Here is a 12,600-nt window from a genome sequence, read left to right as displayed (position 1 = left end):
CAGTCTTTGCATTCCTAACAGCCTCGCCTTGGTCTCCTGCAAGCACCGGAAACAAGTTGAAGCTGTCCAAGGCTTTCAGCCACTCTCAACAAAGTCTTTTTTCCAGTTCCAAAGCCTCTCCCACATGTAAAAGCAACACCTACTCCAAGTACCAGTAATCACAAAAATTTAGCCATAATCTTAGTGGGTTAAACCATAAACTTAGTTTATTGTTGCATAGTTTGTGATTTGTCAGATTTCAGGGAATGGCTGGGCTAGGTGATGCTGACTCAGCATCTCTCATGAAGGCGTGAGCTAGGGTCGCAGTTAGACACATTCTGTGCCATATAAGGCCTTCCACGGGGCCACTTAAAGCATGGCAGCTGCTTGCCTAGAGTAGATATGTGACAAGTGAAGTGGGGAGAGAGGGAGAGAGGTTGTGGGGAGGGCGCAGTAAGCGTCGGCCCCCATGCCTGTCTGCTGCTGGGCAGCTTCTCCCTGTAAGTGGGAACAGAGGAAGTGGGGATGCTTTCCTCAGGCACCTCCCCCGATACCCTAAAGCACCAAAGTGCCGCTTCTGATTTTGTTCCAGTTTCTTTGGAGAGGTTGTTCAGAGAAAATTCTTTAGCTAACCTTCAGATCAAGGGCGGTGTTCTTCACAGAGGCCCGCCGTCAGCAGTTTGGTTTAACTTTGCCCTCGCTCGTTTGTTAACTCAGCTTGGACTCATTGGCCCTTGGAATTTGGTTCCTTATTTCCTAATGAAAAATCAAAACAACTTTGCAAGAGCAACTTGTGGCAGCTGCTGACATGGTGCTCACTTGGCTAGGAGAGCTTATCAGAATGCATCAATCTCTCTCTCTCTCTCTCTCTCTCTCTCTCTCTCTCTCTTTCTGAAAAGATTTTGTGACTATGGCTGGTCCTCAGTTCATTCTAGGTAATACACTGGTGGCTTATTCTCATTATTCAGATGTTTAAAAATAAGACATCGATCGGGTCTATCGATCGATCGGGTCTATCGATCGGGTCTACTTGGTGAGTTCCAAGATAGCCAGGTCTACATAGTGAGATCCTGTCTCAAAAACACAAAGACAAACAAAAAACAACAAAACTAAACCAAACAACAACAACTAAAACAAAACCTAAAACACTCCTTTCCTTTATTTGAGGTAAGGCTCAAGGCAGTATGTAACACAGCCCGACATTTCAGACTAGAGTATGAACTATTCTGTTTGAAGGTGGTGAACTACTTACATGCATGGCCTGTCTGCACACATAGTCAGACAGGTATGACAAAGCCACCCTAGGTTTTGGGGCGCATTACACAACAAACTCTTTGTAGGGCACTAACACATTAACACGCTCAGAACAGAGCTCCTCCCCAGGGGGCTATCTCTGACTACCATCACAGTGAATGTTAGGATCAGTGTCTGAATGGGGTATGTAGAAGTCACATACCCCATTTGAGGGAGGTCAGGAAATGCATCCACTATGGTGTGACGATTTGCCAATGAGTCCCTGTTGTAAACTGTGCCATATTTTCTAGAATTCCCTTTGCTTGTGTATCTCCAAGTTTGGGTGAGGTGGAATGTCTTCTCCAAGAGACAGAGAGTGAAAGACTGTAGTGGGTCTGTAGAACTCCCTGCTGGTGCTTTTCTGCTGGCTGACTCTCCCTGTGTGCTTCATCTCTGCACAAGTGTATGAGTCTAGTTTCACGAAGAACAGCTCTGGGTTTTTGCAGGACATGCTCAGCACCACAGTGAGAAACAGGAAGGACAAATCAAATACAGGGTTCGGTCCATCAGGTTTCTCTGACTCACCATCTTTTCTTACCAACTCTGCTTTCTGTGTCAACTTTGGCCTTTAACATGGGATGTGGTTACCTAGCAACACTTCAAGGCCAGCTTGTATAACTAAGCTGAAATCGTGCAACGATGATGCATATGCTCGGTTTCTGAGGTTCATCAGGACCCTTGGATGAGAAGCTCTGCTGCCAGGTCTTAGCCTTTCAGTTTCTGCCAGCCTCCCCAGGGGTGAGTATAAGGACCAAATCCAGTGTAATTCCCTCATTTTGCAGTTAAGGGGACAAGTGCAAGAGCCTTGGTCATTTTGTTGGGTTGCCCAGAGGGGGAGCAGGAGACTCCTCAGTGATGTGAAGAGCAGGCTTTCCTCACTCAGAGAAAGGTCCAAAAACCCAGTTCCAGGAGAAGGCTCCTCTCCATTACACTCTACTCATCCCCTCACCACAGGCTAGCAAACTGTGGCAAGGCAGAGTCCTCAGACTATAACATCCCATCTATTAATAACAGTGTTATTAAATCAGAGACTAGTACTGATGCTTAAGGAGCTAAATTTAGCAAATAGAGAAAAATGATATGTAATTAGTCATGTCTATTATTTCCTCGTCTACACAGTTTCAAAGATGTCGAATGATGACTCAAAAAAGTGTTACTTGTTTAGTTTTAATACAACAGTGTCTCCTGTAACCCAGGCTGGCCTCAAACATGACATTGTAACCAAGAAGGTTTTGAACTTGTTCTTGGCCCCCATCCCCCTGGGTCAAGGGCTTATACCAGCATTCCTGATTTTATTAAGCAGTTCTGGGAAGTCCAACCCAGGGTTTTGCGCATGTCAGGCATGCACTCTACCAAATGAGCTGCAGTCCCAGTCCTTGAAAACATTTAGAGCTTTTGAGCATTCTGTCTCCTGGTTACTATTTCACCCCCATCCTTAGTAATGTTTTCTTCTTATTTTATTTATTTATTTATTTATTTACTTACTTACTTACTTTCTTATTTTGAAAGAGGGTCATACTATGTAGCTCTGGCTATCCTAGAACCTAGAGCCTGAGACCAGGCTGGTCTCAGACTCACAGAAGTCTGCCTGACTGCCTCCTAGGTTTTAGGATTAAAGCCATGAACCACAGCACCTCTCTCCTCCTCCTCTTCTTCCTCCTCCTCTTTTATTTATTTATTTATTTATTTATTTATTTATTTATTCATTCACTTTACATCCTGATTGCAGCCCTCCTCCTGGTCCCTCCCAGCCCCTCCTCCACATTTCCCTCCTAAAAGAAGGGGGAGTTCTTCCCCAGTCCCCCACACCCCAGGTATCAACTCACCCTGGCACATCTACTCATTGCATCCTCTCTCACTGAGGCTAGACAGGGAAGCCTAGTTAGGGGAACAGGATCCACAGTAAATCGACAGAGTCAGGGACAGCCCCTATTCCAGCTTTTAGGGGACCCACATGAAGAACAAGCTACATATCTGTTACATATGTGTGGGTGCCTAGGTCCAGCCCATGCTTGCTCTTTGGTTGGCGGTGGTTCAATCTCTGGGAACCCCCAGGGGTCCACGTTAGTTGATTCTGATGATCTTTCAGTGGAGTCCCTATCCCCTCTGGGTTCCTCATTCTCATTTCTTCTTCTTCTTCTTCTTCTTCTTCTTCTTCTTCTTCTTCTTCTTCTTCTTCTTCTTCTTCTTCTTCTTCTTCTTCTTCTTCTTCTTCTTCTTCCTCTTCTTCCTCTTCTTCCTCTTCTTCCTCTTCTTCCTCTTCTTCCTCTTCTTCCTCTTCCTCCTCCTCCTCCTCCTTAATACACTGTATGTATTTCTGTTCCTTAAAAAAGAAAACCAGATCTTCCTGAGAAGTAAGCAATAAAGCTTTGCCGCAGAAGATTCCGGTTGTCCTGAGTGTGTTCTTGCCTGCGGGGACAAAAGCTCGGGATAAGTGGCGCCGAAGACCCGGGAACTTTATACCATCACACCGGCGCAAGGAAGATCCCTCGTTCGCGGGGCGGAACCAGAACTGCGGGACACTACAGCTCTGCAAGGTAAGTATAGTCTTGAAATTTCTCCAGAGTTAGATGCCCTTTTGATTGTTTGCACGGCGATCGCACTTTCCCTTTCAGTTTAGTTTTGCTTCCACCGCTGGAACTGCTGACTGGTTCCCAGTCGCAGTCAGGTTCGAACAGCACCTGGACAGTGCCTGGACAGCGATTAGTTAGAGTCACGGTCAGGACTGGATAGCAGCAGTATGGGAATTTCTCACTCTGTAGTAGTGGCGTTAAGGTCGGTCCTGAAGCAGTGTGGCCTAAATATCGCCACTAAGAGTATAGAGGCATTTGTCAGGGAGGTAGACCATGTGGCACCATGGTATGCTTGCTCAGGTTCATTAACTGTCACTTCTTGGGATAAACTGAAAGGAGGTCTAGTTAGGGAACAGCAGAACGGCAAACTTAAAGCAGGGATCATGCCGTTATGGAAATTGGTGAGATCGTGCTTAACAGATGAGGATTGTGAGCAGATGGAAGAAGCAGGGCAGAAGATTTTGGACGAAATTCAAGACAGTCTATCAGAGGCAGAGTGGGGAGAGAGATTGAAAGTTGGGATGAAACAAGGTGCACCAAAGAATTTAGGCCTTTCCACGGGCCTTGAGCCCGAGGAAAAGAGATATAAAGGAAAGAATGCCTTGGGAGAGATTAGAAAAAGGGATGGAAAGGGAGAGAAGAAGAGAGAAAGAACTGGAGAGGCACATAAGGAAAGGAGCCTCTACCCGCCATTAGATGAGTTTAAGGCACTAGCTGTCAGTAGCTCAGAATTGGATAAGGAACTTAGCTCCTCTGAGGAAACAGACTTAGAGGAAGAAAGATACCAGCCAGATGAAAGACGAGCTAATCAGTCACAGAATAACCTAAAGAAAGCAAAAGTAGCTAGAGACAAATGTCAAATCACTATGCGATCTTCAGATCCGCAACCTCTGGGTCCTAGTACACCTCCGCCCTACGTGCAGAGGTATCAATCAGACTCATTCATTTCAAAAGAGGAACAGAGAAAAGTGCAGCAAGCGTTCCCAGTCTTTGAAGGCGCAGAGGGTGGACGCGTTCATGCCCCAGTGGAGTATATACAGATTAAAGAATTAGCAGAGTCAGTTCGTAACTATGGAGTCAATGCCAACTTTACTGTAGCCCAAGTCGAAAGGCTTGCGACTCTGGCAATGACCCCCGGCGATTGGATGACCGTAGTAAAAGCCGCATCTCCTAACATGGGAATGTATTTAGAATGGAAAGCTTTGTGGCAAGACTCCTGCCAAGCACAGGCAAGGGCCAATGCCAATGTTGAAGGGGACCAAGGAACATGGACTTTTGAGTTGCTTACAGGTCAGGGACAACACGCTAATAACCAGACAAATTACCATTGGGGAGCTTATGCTCAGATATCAGCTGCTGCAGTTAAGGCATGGAAGGCACTCTCTAAGAAGGGAGAGGCAAGTGGGCATTTGACCAAGATCACCCAGGGCACACAGGAGTCATTCTCAGATTTTGTGGCTAGAATGACAGAAGCGGCAGGGAGAATTTTTGGGGATCCAGAGACAGCTATGCCTTTAATTGAACAGTTGATCTATGAACAGGCTACCCAGGAATGCAGGGCGGCTATTACACCTAGAAAGAGCAAGGGACTGCAGGACTGGTTGAAGGTTTGCCGTGAGCTTGGAGGGCCACTCACTAATGCAGGTTTAGTAGCTGCCATTCTACAAGGGCAAAAACGCCCTGACACGGCTGAGTTCAAACTCTGCTATAATTGTGGCAAACCGGGACACTTAAAAAAGGACTGTAGAGCCCTTGTCAAAAGGAGAGCACCAGGACTGTGTACTAAGTGTGGAAAAGGATATCATTGGGCTAGAGATTGTCGTTCAGTCAGGGACATTCGAGGCAGGCCCCTGCAGCCAGGATTCCCTCAAGCAGTAGATAATGAGACCATTCCAAAAAACCAGTACAGGGCCCTCAGGTCTCAGGGCCTGAAAACATATGGGACCTCGACAGGCAAAAGGTGGACCCCACAGTCCGCAGGGCAACAGAAGGATCAGCTGGGTTGGACCTCCGTACCACCACCCGATTCATGCTAATGCCCCAAATGGGGGTACAGCCTATTCCTACTGACTATAAAGGACCTCTGCCATCCGGGAGTGTTGGCCTAATATTGGGCCGGGCCTCCCTACCTTACAAGGTTTTATTGTTCACCCTGGAGTCGTAGATCAAGACTATGAAGGGGAACTTCAAGTTCTCTGTTCCTGTCCTCAGGGTGTCTTTTCTATTTCACAAGGGGATAGAATAGCTCAGTTAATAATTTTGCCAAGCCTACATGGCTGTTTTCCTTCCTCTGGTGTCCCTCGAGCTACCAGAGGGATTGGTTCTACTGGGAATGATTCTGCTTACTTAGTGATGCCTCTTGATTTCAGGCCATTCTTAGAATTAGTTATAGAAGGAAAACAATTTAAAGGGATTTTAGACACAGGAGCAGATAAAAGTATCCTGTCTTCCCAATGGTGGCCAAAAACTTGGCCCGTTACTCAGTCATCACGTTCTTTGCAAGGTTTAGGTTATCAGTCCTGTCCCACTATTAGTTCCCGTTCTTTGAGCTGGACAGCTCCTGAAGGTCAAACAGGACGATTCACTCCCTATGTTTTACCACTCCCAGTAAATCTCTGGGGGAGAGACATCTTACAGGCACTAGGATTGACCTTGACTAATGAATACTCGCCACAAGCTGTTCAAATAATGAAGAAAATGGGCTATAAAGAAGGAAGGGGATTAGGGAAAGGAGAGCAGGGTAAACTTGAACCTATCCCTCAAAAAGGTAATAATGGGAGACAAGGTTTGGGTTTTTTCTAGGGGCCGTTGAGGGCTCCATGCCCATACCATGGCTTACAGAGGAAGTTGTATGGGTTCCTCAATGGCCTCTCTCCTCTGAAAAGTTAGAAGCAGCTACAAAACTAATTTCTGAACAGCTACGCTTGGGTCATTTAGAGCCCTCTACCTCACCCTGGAATACACCTATTTTCGTAATTAAGAAAAAATCTGGCAAATGGCGCTTATTACATGATCTTAGAGCTATTAATGCATAAATGCGTCTATTTGGACCAGTTCAGCGAGGGCTACCATTGCTTTCTGCCTTACCCAAAATTGGGAAATTATAATTATAGATATTAAAGATTGCTTTTTCTCTATACCTTTATGCCCTCAAGATAGGCAAAGATTTGCATTTACCATCCCAGCCATTAATCATTTAGAACCGGATCAAAGATACCAATGGAAGGTCCTACCTCAGGGGATGGCAAATAGTCCCACCATGTGTCAACTGTATGTGCAATTGGCACTTAAGTCAGTTAGAGAGCATTTTCCATCATTACAGGTGATAATTTATATGGATGACATTTTGATTTGCCATAAAAATTCACAATTATTGCAAGATGCATACCCTATATTAATAAAAACGTTAGGGCAATGGGGATTGCAGGTGGCCACTGAAAAGGTGCAAGTTGCTCAAATGGGAGCCTTCCTAGGGTCACTCATTTATCCTGACAAAATTGTTCCTCAAAAATTAGAGATTCGCAAAGATCACCTACATACCTTGAATGATTTCCAAAAATTGCTAGGAGATATTAATTGGCTAAGATCATTTTTGAAAATTCCATCAGCAGAATTAAAGCCCTTATTTGACATATTAGAGGGAGATACCCACATCTCCTCCCACAGAGCACTTACCCCAGCTGCATGTCAAGCTTTACAAACGATAGAAAAGGCCTTACAAGATGCTCAATTACAACGCATTGAGGAGTCAAAATCATTTGAATTGTGCATATTAAAAACTGCACAGTTACCAACAGCAGTCTTATGGCAAAAAGGACCCTTATTGTGGGTCCATCCTAATGCTTCCCCTGCAAAAATTATTGAGTGGTATCCTAATGCAATTGCTCAACTTGCACTTAGGGGGATAAAAGCAGCTATTACTTATTTTGGGAAAGAACCTCATATGCTAATCGTACCTTATACTTCTGCTCAAGTTCAAACCCTGGCAGCAACAACTAACGATTGGGCAGTCTTGGTTGCCTCTTATTCAGGACAAATTGATAATCATTATCCAAAACATCCAATTTTACAATTTGCCTTAAGCCAAGCCATAGTGTTTCCAGTAATAACAGCCAAACACCCACTTCCGGATGGGGTAGTAGTGTATACAGATGGATCCAAATCTGGCATAGGTGCATATGTAGTAAATGGCCAAGTAACATCTAAACAATATAGTGAGACATCACCCCAGGTTGTAGAGTGTTTGGTAGTTCTAGAAGTCCTTGAAACTTTTCCGGGACCGCTCAATATTGTATCTGACTCTTCATATGTGGTCAATGCAGTTAATATGCTTGAAGTTGCTGGCTTAATTAGACCCTCTAGCAAGCTTGCTCACATTTTTCAGCAAATTCAGTCAGCCTTGTTACATAGAAGACATCTTGTGTATATTACTCATGTTAGGGCTCATTCTGGCCTTCCTGGCCCCATGTCTCATGGAAATGACTTGGCAGACAAAGCTACTAGAATCGTGGCTGCTGCTCTGTCCTCGCAGTCAGAGGCTGCAAGGGAGTTTCATAAATGCTTCCACGTGACGGCTGAAACATTACGCCGCCGTTTCACTTTAACTAGGAAAGAAGCTCGTGACATTGTCACCCAATGTCAAAACTGTTGTCAATTTCTGCCTACTCCTCATGTAGGGGTAAACCCCCGAGGCATCAGACCATTACAGGTCTGGCAAATGGATGTCACTCATATTTCCTCCTTTGGAAGAAATCAATATTTACATGTTTCCATTGACACCTGCTCTGGTGTTATGTTTGCTACACCTTTAACAGGTGAGAAAGCCTCTCATGTTATACAGCACTGTTTAGAAGCGTGGAGTGCTTGGGGCAAGCCCACAATTCTTAAAACTGATAATGGGCCAGCATATACCTCTACTAAATTTCAGCAATTTTGTCATCAAATGGATGTCACTCACTTGACTGGCCTTCCTTATAATCCTCAAGGACAAGGCATTGTGGAACGTGCTCACCATACACTTAAGTCTTATCTTATAAAACAAAAAGGGGGAGTTGATGAGACTCTGTCCTCAGTGCCAAGCGTAGCTGTATCTATGGCACTCTTTACACTCAATTTTTTGAATCTTGACGAGCAAGGTCGCTCTGCAGCTGATCGACATAGCTCAGACCCTGATAGACCAAAAGAAATGGTCAAATGGAAGGATGTCTTAACTGGTCTGTGGAAAGGCCCGGATCCTATTTTGATAAGATCCAGGGGAGCTGTTTGTGTTTTTCCACAGAGTGAAGACAACCCATTTTGGCTGCCGGAATGACTCACCCGCAAGATATTCATCAAGGATGGTGCAGAAGATGCAGACCTCCTGAGGACTGCTCCTGATCCTGACAATGCTGAACTTGTCTCAGGTTCCTAGTATGAGGGGCGAACAGAGATGGGCCATTCTCTCGACTTTCCCTAAACCAATGCCAGTTCGCCATAATGCTATAGTTTTTCCAAAATTCTTTACTACTAATAAAACATTAGATTTGCCATATCTACCCTATGATCCCACCCGAGCACCATTAGGGGAAAATCGCTCTTTATTAGAACAGGGTTCTTTATGTTTTCAAATTAATGGACCAGGAAAATGTATCAACCTCACAGCTCAAGCTTTGGGGAAGTTTAATGAGCACCGAGGAGGTTGGGTAAGCACAACCCAAGATACTTCCAATGCAGATATAACCTTTACAAATCGGACCTTTTGGCAGGAGGCAATTTGGGTTAATGGTACATTTCTACCACCTAACTTTTCAGACAAAGAACGTCCCCACCAACCAAAAATAGCCCCTCATTGTAGCTTGGAAGATGAAGGGCTGATACTGCCTTGGTCTGATTGTCAATCCTCCATCACTCATTGGGCAGATCAGAGTAAAACCTTTTCCTTTTCTCCCAACATGATAGATGATCCAGAGAAGGAATTTGTTATGAAAGAGGGACTTTTCATACAGGACTTTAGAATGCATCCCTTTCACAAGTGGGTGCTTTGTGGAGTCAATGGCAGTTGTACAGAACTCAATCCTTTGATCTTTATCCAGGGAGGAGCAGTTGGAAAGGCTTCTTTTACTGGCATCTCAAGATTTGCTCAGTATTGGGGAATACATGCTGCCTCCCAGGATTCTTATGGATATACTAATACCAGTGTAGAGATCACTGGGTTCAATAAAACTTTGGTAAACCAGATTAATTATCCATCTACCCCAGTCTGTGTTTACCCCCCTTTCTTGTTTATTCTTTCAAATGATTCATTTGAAGTCTGTTCCAATGATTCTTGTTGGATTTCTCAATGTTGGGACATAACAAAGAACACCCGTGCCATGGTAGCACGGATCCCACGTTGGATCCCTGTCCCGGTGGAAACACCCTCCACCTTATCCCTGTTTCGACAAAAAAGAGATTTTGGAATTACTGCTGCCGTGATCATAGCAATTTCAGCCAGTGCAGCTGCTGCTACAGCTGCAGGGTATGCTATGGCTAGTACGGTTCAATCAGGCACAAAATTAAACAGCTTTCAGCAGATCTGGCTGATGCCATCACTGTCCAAACTTCTGCTAGTACCAAGTTAAAGGGAGGGCTGATGATATTGAATCAGCACCTTGACTTGGCAGAAGAACAGATAGGAGTTCTATACCAGATGGCCCAGTTGGGTTGTGAAAGAAAACTGGAAGCTCTGTGTATTACCAGTGTCCAATATGAAAATTTTACTTATGCAGCTAATCTGTCTAGACAGCTTTCCTTGTATCTTGCAGGAAATTGGTCTGAGGGATTCGATGAGACTCTTGAGGCCCTGAGGGTGGCAGTTTTAAAGATCAACTCAACGCGAGTGGACCTGTCATTGACAGAGGGCTTCTCCTCCTGGATTTCATCTGCATTTTCTTATTTTAAGGAATGGGTGGGGGTGGGTTTATTTGGTGTTGCCACCTGCTGTGGACTTGTGTTCATGCTCTGGTTGGTTTGCAAGCTCAGAACCCAACAAACACGTGACAAGGTTGTGATAGCTCAAGCACTTGCTGCCATTGAGCAAGGCGCCTCCCCCGAAATCTGGCTATCTATGCTCAAAAATTAGTTGACATTGGTGGCTGGCCTCTTTTGTAGAGTTCGCCCTAGGTCATTTAGTAGTTACTGTCACATAGCACTGCGGTATCCAGGGATGGGCAACTTTCCTCATGCACAGATCATCCTAAGACACGGGGCCCGGTGGCGATAGGGTTACCCTCTGACAGGAAAAGCTGTGACATTGGAGGAACGACCTAAGACAGGAGCCACAGCGGATGGGCATAATTACACAGACCTAGTCCAGCCTCAATTTAATAAAATAAAAAGGGGGAGATGTGGAAAGCCGTGCAGTGAGCAATCGCTATGGAGAGCCGTGCGCGTGCCGCGAGCAATCACCATTATAAGATGGCGCTGGCCTCCACTGTGACAAACTAGTAAACAAGCCTTGTGCGCAAGTGCGAGAGTGAACTCACTCCTAGTCACTGCCCATTCTCGGGGTGTAATAGTGGTGTGATGAGCGAGCAACGAATCAAGAGCTGTCACGCCACATCAGGTGCTGAAACGTCATGGCTGAGTGCTATATAAGGGACTCCATTTTCTGGGGTCGGGATCTTCCTGAGAAGTAAGCAATAAAGCTTTGCCGCAGAAAAAAAAAAAAAAAAAAAAAAAAAAAAAGAAAACCAAAGGACTGGAAACCAGCTCAGTGGTTAAGAGCACCTGCTGCTCTTCCAGAGGTCCCAGGTTTGGTTCCCAACACCCACATGATAGCTCACAACTGGAGTCTGTAACTGCAGTCCAGGGGATCTGACACCTCTTCAGCTCTTGGAGAGCATCAGGCAACCACATGGTGCATATAAATACATACATACATACATACATCATGCATGTGTCGGGTTCCAAAGAAACTCAGGGCAAATGGCTGGCTATTAGCATACCGAAGCACACACAGCCCTCCAGGCTCACTGGTACTTGTGGCTCTTCTCACCTCAGCCCCTACCTAAACCTCTCCAGCAGAGGGACTGCTTCCCTTCCCCCAGCTTTCTTTTCCTATGTCGCCCCATCATTAGAGACACTGCACTCTCTTGGTTCTTTTCCCTTTCCATAGGTTCTCTTGGCTTTTTCCTCTCTTGCCCCGCCCCTCCTGCCCCACCCCTCTCTTGGCTTTTTCCTCTTTTGCCCCGCCCCTCTCTTGGCTTTTTCCATTCTTGCCCCGCCCCTCCTGCCCCACCCCTCTCTTGGCTTTTTCCTCTTTTGCCCCGCCCCTCTCTTGGCTTTTTCCATTCTTGCCCCGCCCCTCCTTGCTCCTCTCTTCTCTTCCTTCCTACTCTCCTGTCTTCTCTCTCCTCTCTTGGCCCGGTCTTTTTTGCTGGCCATGTTCAATCTGGATGTGTAGCTTCAATCCCAGGGGTCCACTTCCCTCTCTGGTCTCAGGTGACACCAGTCATGCTGACATACATGCAGGCAAAAGACCATATACATAAAATGAAACTAAAAAATAGGGGTTTGGGGAGATGGCTCAGCAGTTAAGAGCACTGGCTGTTCTTCCAAAGTACCTGGGTTCAATTCCCAGCACCCACACGGCAGCTCACAACTGTCTACACTCACGTGAACACGCATGTAGGCAGAACACCAATGTACCGATATACGTAAAAATACAAATAAATACATTTTAAAAGTTAAAAAATAAGTGAAAGCAAAAACACAACTGAGCCTCCCTCACAAACAC

The 12,600-nt window shown here is 45.4% G+C and overlaps 1 pseudogene across 2 annotated transcripts; it reads left to right on the top strand.

Moving 5' to 3' along the window:
• Positions 1–1,903: 1,903 nt before the first annotated feature.
• On the top strand, positions 1,904–9,305 carry LOC147000795 (igE-binding protein pseudogene; annotated as a pseudogene). 2 transcript variants are annotated; one of them, XR_015045651.1, is made up of 3 exons: positions 1,904–2,010; positions 3,606–3,809; positions 9,124–9,305. The product of XR_015045651.1 is annotated as an igE-binding protein pseudogene, transcript variant X2 (transcript). The 2 variants fall into 2 exon arrangements; XR_015045650.1 differs by lacking the exon at positions 9,124–9,305 and having other exon boundaries at positions 3,606–5,905.
• Positions 9,306–12,600: the final 3,295 nt, after the last annotated feature.

The sequence above is a fragment of the Mus caroli genome, unplaced genomic scaffold, assembly GCF_978045245.1.
Source record: "Mus caroli unplaced genomic scaffold, Mus_caroli_1 scaffold_16, whole genome shotgun sequence".
NCBI lineage: Eukaryota > Metazoa > Chordata > Mammalia > Rodentia > Muridae > Mus > Mus caroli.
The sequence above is the reverse complement of the archived record's forward strand: the minus strand, read 5'-3'. Positions and strand labels throughout refer to the sequence as shown.